The sequence below is a fragment of the Photinus pyralis genome, unplaced genomic scaffold (assembly GCF_008802855.1).
Source record: "Photinus pyralis isolate 1611_PpyrPB1 unplaced genomic scaffold, Ppyr1.3 Ppyr1.4_LG7, whole genome shotgun sequence".
In the NCBI taxonomy this organism is placed as follows: Eukaryota; Metazoa; Arthropoda; class Insecta; order Coleoptera; family Lampyridae; genus Photinus; species Photinus pyralis.
In genome coordinates, this window is record NW_022170738.1 from 4,162,273 (window position 1) to 4,168,649 (window position 6,377).

Genomic DNA, 6,377 nt, shown 5'->3' on the forward strand with positions numbered 1-6,377 from the left:
TGAGGTAGACTTGATTTTTTAATTGTTTGCGCAATTGTCATTTCGCGGTCAAACGGCCATGGTCCATAGTTAAAAAAGGGCGTGACAATGAGCTAGAAATTTAACTTTGGTTTCTTCCTCTTTCTACCCTCTAAAAGTAATTCGCGGTATTCACAAGACAATGGAGACATATGAGTTGCTAAACAATTGCTAGAGCTATGACTTTGAAATTAGGCATGGGAATTTTTTTCGATATATCGATAGGTATCGATAGTTATCCGATATATCGAATAAACAAATAGGTAGGCTAAACAAATTCGAATATATCGATAGAAATCGATAAAGCTATCGATATTCGATACTTATCGATAAGTATCGATACTTTATCGATAAGTATACAGATATATCGATACCGTATGCGATTGTCAGATAACTATTGATATATCGATATGTCGATAACTTAACGATTATTTGTCGATAACTATTGATATATCGATATTTCGATGAGCTATCGATATATCGATATGTCGATCACTATCGATATACGATATGTCGATAACTATTGATTATTCGATATGGTCGATAACTTCGATATTCGATATGTTCGATAATATCGATATGCGATAACTATCGATATATCGATATGTCGATAAACTACGATATATCGATATGTCGATACTATTGAATATATCGATATGTCGATTAACTGTACGATGAAAATTATGTTATTGTTGAGAATTTTCAACGAGCGCTACTATTTTAATTAATAAATCGCATTTTCGGTTTAACTCTGCGTGTAAATTTACTATTTTTAAGTTGCTCGACGTTTCGGAAACTAACTTTTGCTCCCTTTCCTTCAAGAGAAAAGCGGCTAACGTCAATCATCATCCATGCCAAAATAAACGCAGTAATAAAAATCTTTAGAAAATAGATCTTTTCGTCTTACTGACGAATTGCTCAAAAAAAGAGCACTTCAAAAAACTGAACAAATGTTGCTCAAAATGGCTACTCTTTTAGATTAAAAATAAAGAAGACAATCAAGGGTGTAATCATGGCCTATGTATCGGTATCTGACATGAATGGTTACAGAGGACCAGTCACAAAAAAACAGAAATGCTAAAGAGCCCTGCGATAATGCATCAGTTAATATGGTAAACTCGCATTAAAGTTGCAAGCAACTGCATTCGGTTATTTTCATATTTTGTTAAAAGAGCCCTCTTGTCTTGTCGGGCTCTTTTCGCTCAAATATAAAAAGTAAACTCATGCAGTTTTAGACACGGCTTTCAAAAAAATTATCGGTAATATTATATCGATACCTATATATTAAAAACTACGCCAAAACGAGAACTAATCGATATACCGATACTTATCCGATATAGCGGTAATTTATCGATCTTTTTCGATTAGTTTATCGATGTATCTATAACCATCGATTTTCGATAATTATCGGCATATTCGATAAGTAAAATATATTGATAGGTAGTACCCGATACTTATATCGATAGGTGAAAAACAGTTATCCCCCATCCCTAGGCGATAACTATCGCATATCGATATAGTCGATAACTATGACATAATCGATATATCGATAACTATCGACCAAATCGATAACTATCGACATATCGATATTCGATAACTTAATCGACATATCGATATATCGATACCTATCGATAGTAAATCATATATCGATAACTATCGATATATCGTAACTATCGAAATATTCGATAACTATCGATATATTCGATAACTATCGATATATCGATAACTATCGATATATCGATAACTATCGATTATATCGATAACTATCGAATATCGATAACTATCGATAATATCGATAAAACTATTCGACATATCGATAAACTAATCGACATATTCGAATAATTTCGATTAATTTACCGCATATAGATAAGTAAAATATATCGATAGGTCGTAGACAATGCAGTACTTTAAATGGGTACGAGTTAGAGCTTTCGCTTCGCATGCAATTTACTTCTAAAGATGTAAGGTGGAAAGGGGTGAACACTTTGTGGCGATTGGAGAATGAATGCAGTTCAACATGCAAAATCAATCGTAACCCATCGAACACAGTTATCTGCAGAACTGGGGATGAAGATTTGTCTCGAAATTTAAAAAAAAAGGTTGTTTCATTTATGTGATATTCCCAAAAAAACAACACTTCTTTTACAGCATACGTACATGGCAAATTGATCTTTAACCATTTCTAAAAAACCCATCTGACAATTGGTCACTGTTAAATTTGGCGCAAATACCTGTAACAGTGTTTTACAATTGTGGAAAAAAAATTATTTCGTGTAAACTTAATTTATTTGTATCTAATTTTGTCGTTTTTTGTTCCAGATTTCATAGGCCTTGACAGTTGCAAGGAACATTAGAAAAAATAAAGCTACATACTGTGATGGGCTTAGTTGTAGAGTTCAATATTTCCATTTTCATTTTTGATTGGGTCACGATACCTGCCAAGTTTATACACAGATATTGTATACACTTGTTAGTAACTCTGTAATTGTTTTGTACATAATGTGATTTTTTATTATAGGAAGCAATGGAAATTACATATTTAACTGTAAATCTTTTATGTTAAAAGCACTTGAACAAATGAAATGTATATATAGAAAATACGTAGATAGTTTAAGATTCTCCTTATGTTGATAAATTGCGAATACATCACAAACTGTGTTCTCGCGCAGTTTCTGTGATAACAAAATCGTTGTAGCAAGTTCTCTGCATTAATATATTTTTTCTACCTACCATCTTTGGTGGCTCCATAATATTTTATTAATGATATTCACTTCAAGTTAGATAAAAGAAAAAAAAACAATCGTCTATACCTATGTATAATATGATGATAGATCGACTTTAACCTATTTTTTAATCGAACTGTTCTCGTTTTATGTATTTTGACCATGAACCTTATTGTATGATGTAAATTAATCTGTTTATATTTGAAACAATAGACACGTTAATTTTTAAAACGTCAATTTATTGTAACATCCTACTTCTTTACAAAAATGTACACTAAGGCAACGATAGGGCTTATAATAAATACCTTACCCTGCGATCTAATTTGAAATATACTCTTAATATGTACACTTTTTGTAAGATAAGAAAGCAATTGTATTCATATTCAATGGCTATTTATACTGATTTAATAACAAGAAATGTCTTCCAAATAAACAAAGACATTGAAACAGTTATTTTATGATTTTTATTTGCTTGTTTTTATTGTCTCTTACCATTTGGTTAACGTCTCAGATCATTCATTTTATGTTGCATTTAATTTGTTGCAAGGAGATAATTAATTTGTATGGCGGTTCAATTTCATCAACTTGAAATCAAACAATTATAAATTATTTGACAAATGGTGCCTCCCTAAATCCCCCAACAACATCTATGGTATTCCCAAAACAATCGTCTACCTACACGATTTACTACAAGGCACAAAGCAGTGGCTACATATATGACATTGAAATTGGAGATGGTTTTTGATTAAACCACTGCACTATTGTTTTATTGGGCGTCATTGGCCGCTAAGAGAAACCCATGTACATGAAGCTTTGCATCAAGTGGCATCAATCAAGAGCAAGTTTTGGGCAATGAACAATAAATAAGGAATTCCTTTGGTTTTAACAAAAACTTGACCTATTCTAATACTAAGCTCATAGATGGCAAGACCATTTATATCCACTGTGCAATAACTATACGACTACATACAGTCTTGTTACGAGTTAAAAAACGGATTAAATGATGCAAATTCTGTATTTTTTTTCTACTGAATCCAATCTGTAATTAAAAAAAACAAAACAATATCGCATTTGTTAAATAACAAAAATGTAACATAGATCACCCTTGTATATATTACATCACAAGAAGGCTAAACTCAATCCTTTACAAAAGGTCTTATGGCGTTTCATGCACAACAAATTTAGCAGAAGCTTACGCTTAAAATCCATGGCAACGATTATTGAACAATGGTTGCCATGGATTTTAAGCTACGCTTAAGCTAAGCTCTGCTTTTTAAATTTGTTGCTGCAACGGGCATTTAATGCGCCATTAATGAAAATATTTAAAATAACCAAGATTTTCAATTACCCTTCATTTTCTATCTAGTGTCCACAAAAATGGTAAAATGCAGGGGCGGACTGGGTAACTGCGGGCCAGGTGGAATTGCATAGGTTACGGGCCATTAAAGTATTAGTGTAGTAATGATGGTGACGGGGGGTTAGCTCTGATGTGCACCACAAAAACATTTTAAAGTACTCCTTTCTCGAATATAAATTACCATACAGTTTTTTTTTAAATTGCAGCTGATAATTAAAAGTAACAAAATATACAATCCACACGAGGTGCGTCGCCTATCATTGTATTTCAGCACTTTCATGCTACGACAAAAAATTATAAATTCAATTACAACAGAATGTTTTAACAACCTAACATCAACCCCAATTAGAGAAACGTGTTAATAATTTATTAATAGTGCATGAAACTAAATACAGCACATACTTATAAATTTCCAACGGGCCATTATGATCTACAGGCCAGCTGGCAATCGCCACCCGCCCCCCCCGGGCCAGTGCGCCCCTGGTTATACACTGCCTTTTTTTGAGCCCCGAAAAAAAAATTGTCTCAGATCGACCCGGAAAAAAAATTTCCTTATAGGATGTGGCCTGTAGAATCCATAATTTCAAACAGTTCCAAGATTGGGCTACTAGTTCAAAAGTTACAGCCCTTTGAATTTTTTTTCGAAATTGGTTTCTAATCTATAACTTTTGATTGAGAAGTCTGATCGAAAAAGTACGAATTGATTTGGATTCTACGCACCAAAATTAATAAGAAAAAGTGTTCTCCCGAGAAATTTTGGTGTACTCGAATTTTGGTAAAAAAGGAAGGTTATACCAGGTACTTACGGGCCATTAAAGTATTAGTGTAATAATGAAGGTGCCGGGGGGGGGAGCTCTGAGGTGCACCACAAAAACATTTTAAAGTACTCCTTTCTCGAAAATCAATTACCATACAGTTTTTTTTTTAATTGCAGCTGATAATTAAAAGTAACAAAATATACAATCCACACGAGGTGCGTCGCCTATCATTGTATTTCAGCACTTTCATGCTACGACAAAAAATGATAAATTCATTGTAAAACACTTCAATTAAAACAGAATTTTTTAACAACCTAACATCAACCCCAATTAGAGAAACGTGTTAATAATTTATTAATAGTGCAAGAAACTAAATACAGCATAAATTTCCAACGGGCAATGGGCCGTGATGTACAGGCCAGGTGGCAATCGCCACCCGCCCCCCCGTGCCAGTCCACCCCTGGTAAAATGACCTTGTTTGTTATGGATTATCAGAACTGAACTGAATTTGTAGGTAGATTTTGCTATTATTACAATATATTGTCACCTTGGATTCCAGATTCATTTCTACCAATCCAATGTATTTGGTTAAAACATGGCGGACCTTTCCTCATTACTCCAATTTTTTAGACGTGCGTCACATCAGAGTACATTAACTTAGAGTTAAGAACATAAGTACCTAATGCTTATAACCACACTTGCCATTAAATGAAATTGTTTAGTATCGAAAATTAATTCTTTTAGAACTTGGGGGTGGGCAAACTATTTCTGTCATCAGGGGGGGGGGCTGTATAAAAAGTTCTCTTCCCTCAATTATTCACAATGACCGGCTATAAGCATTATATGTTGCCAAGGACTGCCATATGAGACATCCCGATGACATGAATACTACTGTATTTTGAGGGAGGCCGCCATCATGTTTGCTTTTCAAAAAAAATGTGAGAAAAGACAATCTTACACCTACAAATAACCTAATGTCCAATTCTGCTGAACTGCGTAGCTACGCATTTTTGTGGAAAAAAATGTTTCATGCCAAAGAATCAAACTAGAGCCGCCCGAGTATATCTTGGCCACTACACTAGACCATCGTGACTGAACTGAGTTCACAATTTATGAAAAAGTTGATGAGAATTAAGGGACATCTAAAAGAGACATGCCCAACGTCATCGCAGTTACTACTCTCTGTATCCCAAATGTGGAAATACAGTTGTACGCACAGGTCCGGAAATTCGAACTCCTATGTGAGAAGTGAGGCTGCGTAGTACCAAAAGTCGTCACCAACGCTGCTCTACCAGCCCAAACCCTCTATACATTTACAAATTTCCATGCCCCATTTCGAACCAGGGACCCTTAGTGCCACAGTCTGGCTTCCAAACCACTGCACCACACAGGCTGGCAAACGCAGTTCTATTTTACCTATCCTTACCATTACCAGATTTGTTGCAAAAAAACTTCAAAATCAAGCAAGATTTATAAATTTTCAAGAGTCAACAGTGTGGCCACCAATAACTATTTTGTTTG